This window comes from Balaenoptera borealis (genome assembly GCF_965194805.1).
Source record: "Balaenoptera borealis genome assembly, contig: HAP1_SCAFFOLD_2569, whole genome shotgun sequence".
Lineage (NCBI taxonomy): Eukaryota > Metazoa > Chordata > Mammalia > Artiodactyla > Balaenopteridae > Balaenoptera > Balaenoptera borealis.
In genome coordinates, this window is record NW_028121777.1 from 10832 (window position 1) to 27588 (window position 16757).

At 41.0% G+C, this 16757-nt stretch overlaps 1 long non-coding RNA gene across 1 annotated transcript; it reads left to right on the top strand.

Moving 5' to 3' along the window:
• Positions 1-3395: 3395 nt before the first annotated feature.
• On the top strand, positions 3396-8383 carry LOC309622420. Its single transcript, XR_014240856.1, has 2 exons — positions 3396-5436; positions 7924-8383. It is a non-coding gene; the product is annotated as an uncharacterized lncRNA (long non-coding RNA).
• The last annotated feature ends 8374 nt before the right edge of the window (positions 8384-16757 follow it).

Consider the following 16757-nt stretch of genomic DNA (forward strand, 5'->3'; position numbering starts at 1 on the left):
AGAAGGATTGATTTTAGGACAATTGGCTTTAGTCAAATTGGTTTCTTAGAAAACTGCACTGCTCTGGTGATTCTGGGGTTAGATGGTCAGTTTTTGAAGTAAAAAGGAAAAAAAAATTAGGCAGATACATGAAAAGTAAAATGGGGCAGTGTTAAAGGCCAGGTTTCTGCCCAAATGCTACATCCCTGAAGGCGTAGCCCTTGACAGAGAGGAGACCTGGCCGAGGGTGACCCTCAGTGGAGGTCCCTTAGTGGAGAAGCCTTCCCAATCAGCCTCTCTGCCCCTTGCCCTACTTTATTTCTCCTCGAGGTACTCATCCCGTCCTGAGTTAGGTATTTATTTGTTTATTTACTTGATTGTCTTCTGCACCCCTCCCCCCAAGCAACACACACACACACACACACACACACACACACACACACACACACACACAAATATAAACTCTTTAGTCACTACTGCCTTCTCCAGGGCTTATCCTTCTTTCCCCTTCAGAACTCTTAGGTGCTGAGTATTGTTTATTTGTTTACTTCGCATTAGATCCTGGGCCACTTACACCCTGACCCCTGATCCTCACAACAGCTCTGCCAGGCAGGGATCACATCACATCTTCAGAAAACTCACAGATTTAGTAGGATGGATTAAACACATTCACAATAAATCTTTTTTTTTTTTTTTAACATGAAGCATCTGATGTTCAGAGAGGTTCAGAACCTAATATCATACGGCTAGTAATGAGCCTCACTGGTATTTAAAGCAAGGTTGTTTAACTAAAATCTTTATAAAATGCCATCGTGCCCCAAAGGAGCAATAGCATCAGTCAAAGAAGACCTATCTTTCTGTTCTAAAATGTGCTTGAACTTCCAGGAGCATTCCTTGTGAACTTGAGGTCTTTTCCATGCTTGGGTGCAGAGCAGAGCCCTGGGAGGCCCATGGAAGGTCACCGGGTTCAAGTGGCTGACCTGGCCAGGGAGGAAGACAACTGCCCAGGTCCCCAGCCCTGGGCTCCAGAACCTTTTAAAAAAATGCTAGATATTCCAATAGAAAGATAATGTGAGCCATAGTTAATTAAGAAATTTCTTGTAGCCACATTAAAAAAAGGAAAAAAAAAAACAGGTAAAATTAATTTTAATGATATATTTTATTTAGCCCAGTATATCCAAACTATTATCATTTCAACATGCAATCAGTATAAAAACTAGTAATATGTTTTATGTAACTCTTATGTTAAATTAATTAAAATAAACTAAAATTTAATATGTATAGCTGATTCACTTTGTTATAAAGCAGAAACTAACACACCATTGTAAAGCAATTATACTCCAATAGAGATGTTTAAAAAAATAAATAAATAAAATAAAATTCAGTTCCTCAGTTGCTCCAGCCACATTTTAAGCACTCGGTAGAGGATGGTAATGGAGAGCACAGTGCTAGAGAAACATTCGCTGCTGGCGGCAGTTAGGAGGAATTCCTCTGTGAGTCTCCGTGTGTAATATCTCATTAAGTATTTCAGAGCCTCTCCAGCTTGGCAGCTCACATGCTTACATGGTGGCTCAGTGTCCCAGAAAACAGGGCAGAAACTGAATGCCTTTGATAACCTAGCCCTGAAAGACACATTGCGTCTCTTCTGCTGTATTCTCTTGCTGTCCATAAAGTTTTATTGGTACATAGCCATGTTCATTTGTTTACATATTGCCTGCGGCTGCTTTTGTACTACAATGGCAGAGTTGAGTAGTTTCAGTGCAAAACCTAAAATACTTACTGTCTAGCCCTTGAGAGGAAAAATTTGCTGACCCTGGTTGTAGAATAGCAAAATTTTGGATGGCATGGTGTGCTGTGGACTCCCAGTTTTTAAATAGCAGGGTAAAGTTAAGATGATGGTACCTTCTTGTCTTGGAGATATCCTCAAAGCAACAAAGAGAACAGAAATCAGACATATAAACTCCATCTTTACCAAAAAGGGAAACATCTATAACCTTAATCACAATCTATGAGGAAATACAGTGGAGACCAAACAGGCCAAAGGAGAAACCAAGAGATTATACTTGTGTCTTGGACGTCACAGAGGAAGCTGGCAGAACACAGTTCTCCAAAGTGGATGGCCATCCTGAAGGGCAAAACCGACAATTCCTTACCGGGAACAATGGCACTATCATAAGTAGAGTTTTGGCAGGAGCACTCTCGAACTTGATTTGACAGCAAGGATAGTCAGGGATGACGGGGCTGTATCACTGGGACCCTGGCATATTGTAAGAGGAGAGGAGCAGAGAGCCGCTGTACTGAGAGCAGCACCCCCAAGCCTCTGTTGGCTGGGAAAAAGTAGAAGCTAAAAATTTACTCCCACAACTCTTCATTCCTTTGGAGGTGTGTTAGTCTCCTAATGTTGCCATAACAAATTTCTACCATCTTGGCGACTTAAAACAAGAGAAATTCATTCTATCACAGTTATAGAGGCCAGAAGTTTCAAAGCCAGGTGTTGTCAGGGCCACGCTGTCTCTGAAGCCTCCAGGAGAGAATCCTTCCTTGCCTCTTCCAGCTTCTGGTGGTCCTGGCATTCCTTGGCTTGTCATAATTCTAGTCTCTGCCTCCATCTCCACATGACTCTCTTCCCTGTGTCTCCAAGTCTGTATGTCCCAAATTTCCCTCCCCTTTCTTTAGTAAGGACACCAATTAGTGGATTTAGGGCCCTAGTTCAGACTCATATCATGTCAACATCCTTAACTTAATTAGATCTGCGAAGACCCTATTTCCAAATTCATAGTACTAGGGGTTAGGACTTGGACATATCTTTTGTGGGGGACACAATGCAACCCACTACTGAAGATATGGTGGTTTTAAAACATGGCCCCAGGGCTTCCCTGGTGGCGCAGTGGTTAAGAATCTGCCTGCCAATGCAGGAGACACAGCCAAGGAGGAAGACAACTCTATGAATTTGTCTGTTCTTGAGATTTCATATAAGTACAGTCATACAATACATTTTTGTGTGTGTCTGACTAATTTTATTTAGCATAATGTTTTCAAGGTTCATCCACATTTTAGCATGTATCAGAACTTCATTTTTCATGGCTGAACAATATTCTTTTGTATATATATCACATTTTGTTTATCCATTCATTTGTTGATGAACGTGGGTTATTTCCACATTTTGGCTATTGTAAATAATGATGAACATTGGCGTACAAGTATCTGTTTGGGTCACTGTTTTCAATTATTTTAGGTATATACGTATGAGTGGAATTGTTGGATCAATATGGTAATTCCATGTTTAGTTTTTTGAGGAAGCACCAAGCTGTTTTATAGAGTGGCTGTACTATTTTACATTCCCACCAGCAATGTACAAGGGTTCCAGTTTCTCCACACCCTCACCAACATGTTTTTGTTCGGTTGGTTTTTTGTTTTAATTATAGCAATCCTAGTAGGTGTGAGGTGGTGTCTCTTTGTGATTTTGATTTTCATTTCCTTAATGACTAGTGATGTTAAAGATCTTTTCATGTGCTCATTGGCCATTCATATATCTTCTTTGGAGAAATATCTAAGTCCTATGCCCATTTTAAATTGGGTTGTTTGTCTTTTTGTTATTGAGTTATAGGAGTTATTTACATATTCTGGATATTAAACCCTTATCAGATATATGACTTGCAAACATTTTCTCCCCTTCTGTCAGTTGCCTTTTCATTCTGTTGATTGTATCCTTTGATGCACAAAAGTTCTTAATTTTAATGAAGTTCAGTTTACTTTTTTTCTTTTGTTGCCTTTGTGAATGTTGGTTTTACAATGACTATTGACGTTAGGTAAGCAGAGTGGGTTTTGGTGAACACTTAGATCTTTGATCATGACTAGACTGGACTAGAAAAACTCGTTTATGGAGCTATTTATGGACCCACAGCACATTCACTCTGGATGGCTGAGGAGTCTGCAACAGAGCAGATGTCACCTTTGTCTCATCAAGGAATGCTCTTTGGGACCAGCATTCTTTCAATGAGTCCCAACTGGCCTTCATTTATCTAATGCTGACCCGATTATGGGGGAAAATTATCTCCAGTCTGTTTTAAATCCTCTTTGAGATTCCCTCTTATCCTGAACTTCTTACCTTCTCAGAGATACCTAAGCACATAGAGAATGAACAACGGCTAGTTTCTATTTTACTCTTCACCAGTTAAATAAATCTTCTAAGTACCTTATCAGTTTAAATTAAAACTACTGTTTTCTTGTATCATCAAGAGGACATCATCTGCATTGTATAACCAGTGAAGTCTTTTCTTTTTTTTTTTGTTTTTCAGTGATGTCTTTTCAACTGAATTGGCCTCATTATTCTAATGCCTATAAGATACATAATATCATTAGTTTTATGGTTGCTTTTTCTTCTCAAAGATAACCTTTGTGTTTCTTTTATTTTTCAATTTCCGAAGTGTACAAAAAGTATGGGCAATAACGGATGGCAGTTGTGTGCATCTGTGTGCATTCAGATAAAAGCATTTTGACTCTATGGATGCAGGTGGATTCTCCAAGTACACCAGAAATATAGAAAGTCATCTTTGCCCTTTCTGAACTTCAAATATAATTTCTTGCCACATCTAGGAAGCAAAAACACACTTGCAAAGTACATCCGAGAACCTATGGAAATATTTTTGGGGCCAATTCCAGATATGCTTTCTTTCAGAGTAGATTTAATTTGTGGAAACTGATGGTACAGTGCAACTGGTATAAAAGTTTGAAGACAAATTTGACATGAGTCTCATGATTTCACTACACTCACATTCTCATACAAGTGATATCCACGTGGAAGAAGTGGTCTGAAAGAGCAGACTTGGAAAATATTTAAATAAGCCATTAGTCCTGCCAACTCAACACTAGGGCATCTTGACCGCACATTTGGAAGTACAAGAAACAAGTCATAAACCTCTGAACTCTGGGAATGATTACATCTGGCATGAGAAGATGCAAGGCGGGGCCCTTCAAGCCAGCCACAGCTGATCGTCAGGGTGTGTTTCCAGACTCTCTGGGAGGGTAAATGGAGCCAAGGAGTCTGCCCAGCCATTTATCAACAGGAAGGGAAGGTCAAGGTGACAAGAAAGGGTAACAGATAATGGGACAGAGTGGGCACAGGAGTAAAACACTGCCAAGGACGGCTTTGTGCAAGGTGGAGTGTGATGAAGCAGAAGGAAGGAGGAGGAATAGAGCTTTTCTTCCTAGAGCCACGCAGCTAAGAATGAATGCGGGTGTGAAAAACTGGAGCTGGGGTTCCAGAAATTCTCTTCTATAATTCTGTAATTCTCCATCTTTACTGTGTTTCAGAACAACCTGCAGATCTTGTTAAAATACAGATTCTGGTAAAGCTGGTCTGAGGTGGGACCGAGGTTCTCCATTTCTAACAAACTTCCAGGTGATGTAACCCTGCTGGATCCCCTTTGAGCAGCAAGGCTGTAAATTGAAGACAAGGTAGGAAAAGAATTAAGAAGGAAATGAGGGAGGGCTGGAGGGTCATAAACCCCCATACTTTCCACAGGTCATGCCATGGGACCACTTCCAGAGGAGGTCCTTTGGATTCTTGGGCAACTGAATTTCCTCAATAGGGTCCATGACAGAGTTCCCTCTTGTAAGAATTGTAGCCTTTTATTGTTCTTGAATCTGTGTGACAAGGGTAACAGAATGTTGGAGTAGTGAAATCCTTGAAGCAGAGACATTGGCATTCCAAGGAAAGGCTGGAACAGAAGAAGCCACATGAAATCTAAGTGTATAAGTGAGCATACGTAAGACATCCCAGGGAATGCCCAGAAGCATATTTTTGGGGTGAACCTGATAAGAGAGAAATATGTGACCCTCTGAGGAACCGCGTGTTTGCGGCTCAGAAGAGTCAGCATTGGGTTGCCTGCCACAACAACTCACAGAGAAGAGAGTGTAGCATCCATCTGCCTTTTTCCCCCTCTCCCTCCTCCCACTCTGATGCTGGAGGAACTAGAAGAAGGTGGCTGCAAGAGTATCTGAAAGCCAGACTTTCTATTTTTCCTTCTAAAACGTATATATATATATATTTTTTTTTTTTTTTACTGTGAATTTGTACATTTGTACCTTTTACCATTTTTTCAATTGTGTTTATTTTTTTTATTGATTTCTAAGAGGTCTTTATATATGTTAATACAATTACGCCTTTCTTGTACATATGTGTTTAAACTTTTAGAGACCTATGGCCTTCAAAGGTGCAGATACTCCTACTCTTTGGCTCTTTGGGCATCAGTTCTGTGGGGCATTAATGTCTTGTTTGGGGTCACCAGTGTCCCATGAATACTACTGCTGTGTAATAAGCACCCCAGACTGAATGGTGGTTGAGAACAAGTGGAGATTAAATGGGTACCACCAGCAAGTGGCGAATTAAAGATCTCATGAATATTTAGTGTCTCATGAAACTCTGATATATCATATGCCACATGAATATTTAGTGTCTACTTGGTCCTTCCATCCATTCCAGTCTATGTTTAGCACACGAATGCTTTACTTCTTTTTTGCCTAGTGCTTCTCACATGATTCCTATTTCTATACCTAATGTCATCTATCTTCCTTATTTATTTGTTTCTCTAATTTTTTATTATAACATTGAATAGTCTTTTTAAAAAATAACAAACATTTATTACTTTCCCCAAGGCAGTTTGCAAAACATTTGGGAGTCAATGTAGGAGGCCCACTAGGTAGAATTAAAAGGCTTCTTTCTTTCCTTTTTTTTTTTTTTTGAAGTATAGTTGATTTACAATGTTGTGTCAGTTTCTGGTGTACAGCAAAGTGATTCAGATATATATATTCTTTTTCAGATTCTTTTCCATTATACATTATTACATGTATTGAATATAATTCCCTAATTCTCTGTGCTATACAGTAGGATCTTGGTGTTTATTTTATATACAGTAATGTGTATCTGTTAATCTCAAGCTCCTAATTTATCTCTTTTCCCCCCTTTCCCCTTTGGTAACCATAAGTTTGTTTTCTATGTCTGTGGGTCTATTTCTGTTTTGTAAATAAGTTCATTTGTATCATTTTTCTAGATTCCACATATAAGTGATATCATATGATATTTATCTTTCTCTGTCTGACTTGCGTCACTTAGTATGGTAATCTCTAGGTCCATCCATGTTGCTGCAAATGGCATTATTTCATTCTTTCTCATGGCTAATATTCCATTATATATATTATATTATATATGATATTATAGATATTTTTTATATATAAAATTTTAGACATATATGTATACCACATATTCTTTGTCCATTCATCTGTTTTTGGACACTTAGGTTGCTTCCATGTCTTGGCTATTGTAAATAGTGCTGCTATGAACATTGGAGTTCATGTATCTTTTCAAATTAGAGTTTTAGTCTTTTCCAGATATATGCCCAGGAGTGGGATTGCTGGATCATACGGTAGCTCTATTTTTAGTTTTCTGAGGAACCTCCATACTGTTCTCCCTAGTGGCTATATCAATTTACATTCCCACCAACAGTGCAAGAGGGTTCCCTTTTCTCCACACCCTCTCCAGCATTCATTATTTGTAGACTTTTTGATGATGGTCATTCTGACTGGTGTGAGGTGATACCTCATTGTAGTTTTGATTTGCATTTATCTAATAATTAGCGATGTTGAGCATCTGTTCATGTGTCTTTTGGCCATTTGTATGTCTTCTTTGGAGAAGTATCTATTTAGGTGTTCTGCCCATTTTTTGATTGGCTTTTTTTGTTTTTTTAATATTTAGCTGTATGAGCTGTTTGTATATTTTGGAAATTAAGCCCTTGTCTGTCGCATCATTTGCAAATATTTTCTCCCATTCCGTAGGTTGTCTTTTCGTTTTGTTTATGGTTTCCTTTGCTGTGCAAAGGCTTATATGTTTGATTAGGTCAAAAGTCTTCTTTCTTGAACTAAAGTTTCTCTCCTATTCTTGACCAGGTCTCTTGTTTTGAGCCCCAGAGAATATGGCAGGGGAAAACAGCAGCATTCTTTCCCAACAAGGCCCAGTAAAGCCCACATGTTGAGCTGCCTGGAGAGTTTGCATTTTCTGACGGCAAGATGGAAGCTCTTTGGAGTCCATTTTGAGGCCATTCTGGCCCAAACCTCACTGAAAAGCATGATTGTTCAGAAACTGCAGCACAGTTGTGAATGGCGCCAGATTCTTATTGTACACACCTGCACTCTTAAGGTGGTGGAGAGGTGGGTGGTGGTAGCCCTACTCAGTTATGTGTTAATTCTGTACAAAGCAAAAACTGTAATTGAGATAAAAATCAGAAACATAAATCCCATCTTACAACATTTGTGACATCCCATATAATTAATGGACAAAAGTGAAAACTTAAATTGCACTCGTAAAATGAAAATAGTTATTGAAATAAACTTTACTCCCCCCATTTAATAGGAATCATTAGGCTTTTATTTTACATGGAAAGGGGGGATCAAAGGCATTAAAGACCCATTATTTAAAGCCAAAACAATGTTTTATTGGGTTTTCATGAATTATAATAGATCAAGGTCCTTTCAAAGTTCAGAAACAAAAGTGAATAAATTTAGGAAGAGGATGTAGCACAGAAGAGAAGAAAGTTAGTATCTTAGAAGTTCTATACTTAAAATAATAGTTCTTTGCCCCTCCTCCAACTCTTGTATTTGATAGAAAAACAGAGATGAATCGTTTTCATTAGCTAAGTATATTCTAATGTTCTATTAACTAAATGGAAATCTTATTTTAGTCCCTGGTGGAATAATTTAAGCTAGTATTCTTTATGTGGCTTTGCATATAAATATCTAACTTCAGAATTTTAACCAAGATCCAAATCAAACAAAATTAGTTAATTTCATCTTTCAGTAAGACATTGTTCAACTAACACACAGGTGTACTCTTTGGAAAGAAACCAGCTAGAAAGTACTTGAAACTGACTGCAGAGAAATTCCCAGAATTTACTGAAGACCATAGGTCACAGTTTTAATTACTTAAAGAGCAATTTATTCAAATAGCCGGGAGGGGTTTAATCTCAGCTGAAAATATTTGGGTTGGTTCCATTTTAGTTTCACTTTATTCTAGAATCTAAATCTTGTGTTTTTTTTTCCTTCCCAAAGTACCATATTGCTTTTTGCGTCATGCCAATAAATACAAAGCTCTTATTAGTTGAAATAGGGGCAAACAAGAAATACTCACTCACTGTCTAGATACTCTTGATCCACATGTCTAAAGTACTTAGGACGAATGATACCCATGCCTCTTTGTTCTGCAAATAGAGCTGAAAATCTCCAAAGATTAGATTTTCTTGCAGAGCTTCCAATAATAATACTTGATTACACAAGGAATTGATGTAATAATAGTTTCAGATAATAATAATGCTTAGCACTGAAGCATTTGTCATCTTCAAAGTGTTTTAACTATTTAATCCTCATAAAACCCCTGTGAAGTGAAGTCAGCTAGCAGTATATTATTCTCATTTCATAGTCTTGAACTCAAACCACTGAAGCGTGTTTGCTTCCTCCTGTATCACTTGGCTCCAGCTGAGTTGGATGAACTGTGAAAAATGTTTCCTTCATCATTTCCTTTTGTCTCACATAAACTGTGAAGCTAGCAGAGAGCTGCTCTGTTTTTATTTCTATTTCTTTTTTCTTTTTAACATTATAAACATTAGTTCAGTTATCTTAATGTCACAAAAATATCTGGTGAGTACCTTCTATAATACAAGTGAAACAACTCCAGGACCTCTGCCTTCTAATTCAAGAACACTAGATTTGGGAATGTTCTTATAAGTTATTATGGAAAGTCCCTTTGCTTGGAAGTTAGTCTAGATAGAAGAGGAACCTTGAGGATTTAAATGCATTTAAACCTCATCCAGATTAAAATGTTTTGTATTTTAAACAAAATAGTCCAGATTTAAGAGGATAATATGTAAATACTTTTAATAAAACTGAGTTATAACCTGGTTTTTACCATCAATTTGGGAAAAGGATAATAGAATGCAATCATTGCATAAAGCCTGCTACTCTTGACTGTGAGTTTAAAGCTCTAGTTGAGGTTTGGTTTAGAGAATTCCGAGGAACAGTTCCTCTATCAGCCAGGATGCAATAGTTTTTAATGTGATAACAAATTAATTGCAGCATCCCAGTGGCTGAACATAGCAAATATTTACCCCTCGTGTTACCTGTCCATTGTGAGTCAGCAAAAGGAAGGGTGCGAGAGGGGGCTCTGCTCCTGGGATCCAGCTGATGCTCCACCATCTTGTAGCTACATCGTTTGGAACATTCCTCATTCAGCAATGCAAAAGAAGAGAGAAGCACAGAGAAATCATATCTGCTCTTCTATGATTGGGTCTGAAGTGACAAGTATCATTTTTGACCAGAGTCCATTGGCCAGAAGTACTAGGCTAGAAGGAAAGAAAATGGACCACGTGGTGAGCATTATTGCCCCTGCCATAGTTACTACATGATTTTGTAATATTTTATACACACATGATATTTTATATAGAAATGTAATATATCATAATTTATATACATAAAGCATACTATGTATATAATATAGTATTTTATATATATGTAGTGCATGCACATTGCATGTATATTGACCCTATTTTACTTAGATTTGTTACGGAAAATTGAAGTGCAAAGTAAATATGTGTCTTTCCCATCTAATTTCCGTGACCATTTCAGAGGGGTAATCCATTGGGAAAACCATTTGCCCCAGTAGAAAATACAAAGAATAGTAAAGAACTCATTCTAATGTCTGCATTGTGGAACGCTTTGCCTCCATCACTGTGAGCCTATTGAAGAGAGATGCTTACCTCATGTTGTTTCCGTATTCAACCAAAACCCACATTGTAACACTATGCCACACAGCTAGTTCTGACTGTGGAGTTTAAATGGAAGTGATGGTGGTGAAGAAGGGTAATATGCTGTGCCTCAATCATTCATCACGTTCAATTCAATTGAGAGACAACCTAGGATTCATTAATACTCCGATGAGGCATATCTTTCACAAGCTCTGAATCCCACATCGAGGGATAGTGTGTTAAAACAATAACCTAAACATTATTTAAAGGTGGTGAGGAAAAGTGGGGCAGTGAGATCTATTTTCGAGTTATTTTAAGGTTGGTAAACCACTGTAAGGAAGCATGACTGAACACCTATAGATGTTAACTGGTCTTTGCCTGTTTTTTGAGTTCACTCTAATTTTTAAGGTGTGTCTGACATTTTGCTCCAGAAAAAATAATTAAATGCAAGAAATCCAGATGGATAAGTAGAATGACCACATTATTAAGGGTTTACTATATGCCAGATATATTATTACATGTTTATAACATTATCTTATTTAATATAGATCCCACAATGATTATATGAAGTATTAGATCCATTTTATTGATGAAGAAATTAAGATCCAAACACTTTAAATTAAACTTGCCCAAAGTCCAAAGGCTGTAAAGTGCAGAAATATATATATTTACTAACCAAATGGGTGAAAGGGTCTGGTCTGATATGATGGAGTCCAATTAGACTTGACCCCTTCCTTACCACTTCTCAGTGTCACGAGGCTCCTTCAAGTGCATATGCTTAAGGAGTCTGGATGACTCTCCTAAGTCAGCCTAACAACAGGCTCAGATCTCACAGAAGCTGGAGAAAATCCGAATTAGAGGCTAGATATTTTCCGAAGACATAGCTCTTAGTCTTTTCTTCATTCTCAGCATCTTCATATAATTTCTCTTCATTTTTAATGTATAGCTTGTATTTTTTTCTGTTTGCCACTTCTTCCTTCTGATCTTACACTTCTACACCTTCCATATAAGAGCCCTCCGTCTCATTCCTGAATCTGTTTTTCTTGTAAGAGATCAATTTCTATTCCTTATTAAGATGTCACGACGACATCCAACTACTCCCAGATGGGGCTAGTCTTTTTTTCAGTCCCCCCAAAGCATGTCTCATTCCCACAGCAGCAGCAAGTGCACCCACGAGGCCAACAGCTTCTTTGAAAATAATGTTCTCTGGCCTCTGGGTTCTGCCTGGATCCTAACCTTAGGAAACTGAGCCTGGAGGGCAAGCCTCTATCTGTATACCAAAGGAGCTTGACTTCCACCCTGTTCATTTCTGCAGACTTCCTTATTCCAGCTCACCTCCTAAGCACATCCAGTAGGAACACACATCTCGTAAGATAACCAGGGAATGCTGACTATCCCAGGAGCCATCCTGTAGGAGCATGTAAGAGAGGACTGCAGAGTGAAATAAAGCTGGAAGAGCGTATGCTTTGGAACCAGGGCATCCTGGATTAGAAGCCCAGCTCCAGGGCCAATCATCATAGCTTCTGAAAAGCTGAAGTTGAAAGCAGTCTCAAGCTGTCCTCTGAAGTCTGCTATAAGCTCAAAGGAATTTGCCCATGAGAAGTCTGGCAAGTCTTTGAACTCTGTAGGCAAGGCTGTATCCTGTTCCGAGCTCCCAGCTCACTGCCCACCACCACACCCTTAGCTCTCGCTGTCAGAGACGATCTCATTCCCAGTGTGAAAACCATCTCTAAGGGGCACTCAAAGATAAATTCTTTCAGGGTCTTATGCTTTACGTCGGTGCGTGTGTGGATTCAATAAATATGTTTCACTGAATGAATGACTGTTTCTCACAGGGAATTGTTCCATGAAGAGGGACCTGCAGTGTAGGAGGCCTTGCGGGGCCTCTGAGAGCCAGGGGAGAATAGGGGATTGGGCAGGAGTGTCCAGACCGTTTACTCAACCCCAGGGCTCCAGCCACAAGGCACATTGGATCTACCAGGGAGCCCCAGAAATGCTGCCCTAATTCCCCAAGGAGAAACCCTGGAATGGGACATTTATGCTCCTTTTCCCAAGGGCTTATTCCTGCAGGTAAAACCCAGACCACGATGATGGCTCTTGCTCCCTTGGGTTTCCTCCCCCTTTGCTCCTATCTTGGGCTAGCACAGATGTCTGCAGGCTGAGGAACAGAGGCGACCTTGAGCCAGGCCGGCCTCCTCCCCAACGCTAGACCCTACGCCCTCCCTCACTGCAGCCCCTGAGCTTCTTGCTCTTTCTTCTTGGGTTTTCTGTCCCTCAGAGTCCTGCTGGGGGTCTGGGGTTTGAGCCACGTTCACACGCTGGAAGCAGAGGTTAGGATCCCACGGTTGCAGGTCTGAAGAGCTTTAATTAGAGGCTCCTCCAGACCACCCCCCTGCCAGTCTCTCCAAGCCCCTGCCGTCTGTATCCCAGAAGGGTCCTCGTCGCTGTGGGTGGCAGACCACAGCAGGACGCCTGAAGGTAGTCAAGTGGGCCTGAGACGGCCCTCAGACCTCAGCTGGTTTTAATCCTATAAAACTGAAACTTAATATACGAGGCAGGCAAGATAAAAAATGCTTTTGTGCTGCATCAGTGTTCTATGTTGGACTCCAAATCCCATTGGGTTGAATTCAACTACAATAATGATAATTGTAACAGTAATAATAGGCATCATGACAACCACATGATGATAAAAGCAGGAACCAAAGGGAGAATCCTGACGCTTGTCTAACACCGCCTGCTGTGTGTTCATTGTCCTGGTTTGATTAAACATGTGGCCCAAGTAATGGGGCTCAGTGGCTATGGGTCCTCCTGGTCCCAGTGGCTCTGCTGGAGGCGTGGCCAACCTGGCATTGTCCTCAGGCCTGCGTCTGGTTGCCCAAAGCCTAGCCTGGGAGTCCAGTAGTAATTCTGTCACCTTCTCCCCAGCTAGGTTGGCCTGGAGGTTCTTGGAGGCCCCGGCCTGAAGGGCTGAGGGGCATTTGTTAACGTTTCTTCCTGAGGAGACCCTGGCAGTTGGGGTCAGGACAACCAATTCACAACCGAGAGCAAGCGACCAAGAGTGAACAGAAGACTCACCAGAAAGAACGCTTCCTTGTTTCCTTTTGTTACGTGATAAACTCACGTATCTCTAGGGAGCACCTTCCCCAGCCCCACAGCGGCAGCCCTGAGCTCGTCCGCCTCACAGCGGCCTCCTCAGGAGCCCAGACGACCTCCCCTCCTCTCCTCAGAGCCGGCGTCTCCCCTCCACACCCTCCCCTCCTCCTCTCTGGTTTCACAGAACGAGGCGAGTCCTCTTCTTTCCAAGGCCAGTCACTCTAATTTGCCCTTGACTTTGTTTTCCCCACTTGTCCATCTTTTGGGCTGTCAAGTCTCCTGTCATGTATTTTTAGCAGCTCCTTTCACTTGGCCTATGAACATGCTTATCACTCCCGTGTTAAAACAAAACAGAAATTCAGGACCTCATATCTCTTCCATCTCCATCCTTTCTCCTTTCCTTATCGTCCATTTATACCCCCTCTTTTTTGCTGTTTTTTTTTTGAGATTAAAATATGCATAACATAAAATTTACCATTTTAAGCTTTTTGAATATATAAATCAGGAGCACTAAGTAAATTCCCATTGTTGTGCAACCATCACCACCATCATTCTCTCTCTGAGTCGCTGTAATCTGGCTGCCGCCTACACCACTGCGTGAAAACTGCGCTTGCTGAGCTCATGAACAGCCTCCTAACTGCTGAATCCAGGGGATACACATGCAGGGTTGTCTAACTGACCTCTTGCAGGTGTGTGACGGCGGTACCATCACTTCCTTTGGAACGGCTGCTGCCTTTCACGCCTCTCATTCCCTCCAGCTGTCTGGCCACACCCACTCTCCATCATGCCATCTTCTTCCTCTGCTTCAGATATTGGTTTCTTGGGAATCCATCTGCAGCCCTCTGTGCTTCACCCCACATGTCAGTTATCTTTCATGCTTTGGCCAGACACTGGACACTCCTGTATGGAGTGAAGGGCACAACTGGACACTCCTGTATGGAGGCGGAATGTCCTAAGCCCAAGGCCTATTGCAGCTGAGAGAGGATCCAGAGAATAGTATGCATCCAACACCCCTGATCTCCTAAAGAAGCTTCTCCGGTATCTATAACCTAAAAGCTGCAGGTAACTGAAGTGTGTCTGGTTGGTAGAGGAACGGGGCAAGTTGGGAGATTTGCTCACTGACAGCACAGACCGGAGATAAGTTGATTTTGAAGTTCTTATGAAGCCAAGAAGAAATTCCCCAACCAACTACAGGCAAAACAGATGGCCCACACATGTGGGAAAATATACTGTCCTCGCATCTTTGTACCGTCCTCAAAACTCTTCCTGATTCCTATAAGTAGAGCCTCGGTTCCCCAGCTGCCAGCCTTATAATCCACTGTTTAAGAAACAGCAGGTAGGAATCACTGTGTTCAGGGAAGCGCAGTGTGAAAGTGAGGGCTTTCAACACCCCAGAGGGAAGAGAAAAGAGGTCTAAGGACAGGCATGGGCAGGAGGGGGTGGTGGAAGGTCCATAGGGACCCATATCCTTCTTTTCTAAATTGAACATTGACATTAACACAGCCATACAATGACCAGAAATACACGGGCCCAGTCACACAATGGGTGCTTGGAGCTCTTTATAGAATACGATGGGCCCGGAAGAGTCCTTCTCTGAGACTAGCTGACTCAGGGCTTGGTGATTGCAGACCAGCAAAACCCACCCACCCAATGCCAGAACACCGTGGCTACAATCAGCCCTAGCAGTAACTGTTGGCATCTTAGGAAAGGATTTTTGAAAGTTTAGTATGGGTATAATTATAAACTGTTGTATGACCTGGTCCTTTGGGGAATAGGAAAATCAAAACCCCCGGAAATGATTGATGATTCTCTGGACAATTTCTGCTCATCTTTCAAGACTCAACTTATGTGTACCCCTCTTTATGAGGTCTTCCAATCCCACGCAGAATGAATTTTACAGTCCTTCCTCCGTGCTCCTTTTGTATGCCTTTCTGCCATATAATTTCTTTCCATGTGTCATAATCATCTATTAACCTCTGCCTCATCCATTGGACTACATGGTCCCTGAGGGCAGTCCATCTATTTCTGATGTCTACCATTGTTCCTGGCATATAGAAAGTCCTCAGGAAAATTTGGAGAAATGAATGAATAAAGATTTGAAGTGACTGGTTCTCAGGGCCAGATGGGAAATCATTCCTTAATGATGGACACACATCGCTGGGTGTGTGTGAAGCCTAAGATGGTTAGGGAACATCAGGATCATGCCAACCAAGAGGACATGGGGATGTGTAACCAGGAACTCAGAGAAGGAGCACACATTATCAGGATGACATGAAATACTGGGTACTCCCTGGATGACAACCTCTTTCCAGTGTACGGCCCCCATACACTGGAGCATTGAGCTGGTCAGGCCAACTTGTGCTTGTTTTGTTCTGTGGAGTTCTGAATAATTTTACTACTTCCCCCCTACCCCACAAGACTGATTGACTTAAGGAGAGTGTCTCTGATAAAAGCATCCTTATAACCTAACAAATTCAATACAAAACATTTAGAAAATGGTTGCAGATCTTGTCAATGACTATGGCAGGTGTTGGTTCACTTATCCTGGGTCAGCTCCTTACCTTGTCTGAGCTAGAGCCCAGGATTGCCAATGTAACATCCTCTTCACCGTACCAAAGGGTCAGAGTGTTGGCCCATGGATGGAACAAACATTAGTCCTTTCAATTTTTATCAAGCTGTTTTTTTGTTTTTGTTTTTGTTTTTTTTAAAGAAGGCTCCAGCAAAGGGGAGAAGGCATTCAAGTTGTGTGAGTGTTGGGGCAGAATGAGAAAAATGCAAAGTCTCTACTGAAGTGAAACCCTATCATCCTGGCTCTGAGAGTTGAAGGTTTGTCCTGGAGCAGGGGAGGAAATAGAGCCCAGCTCCCTCAAGCCTGGTGGGCTGCTTAGCACCCCA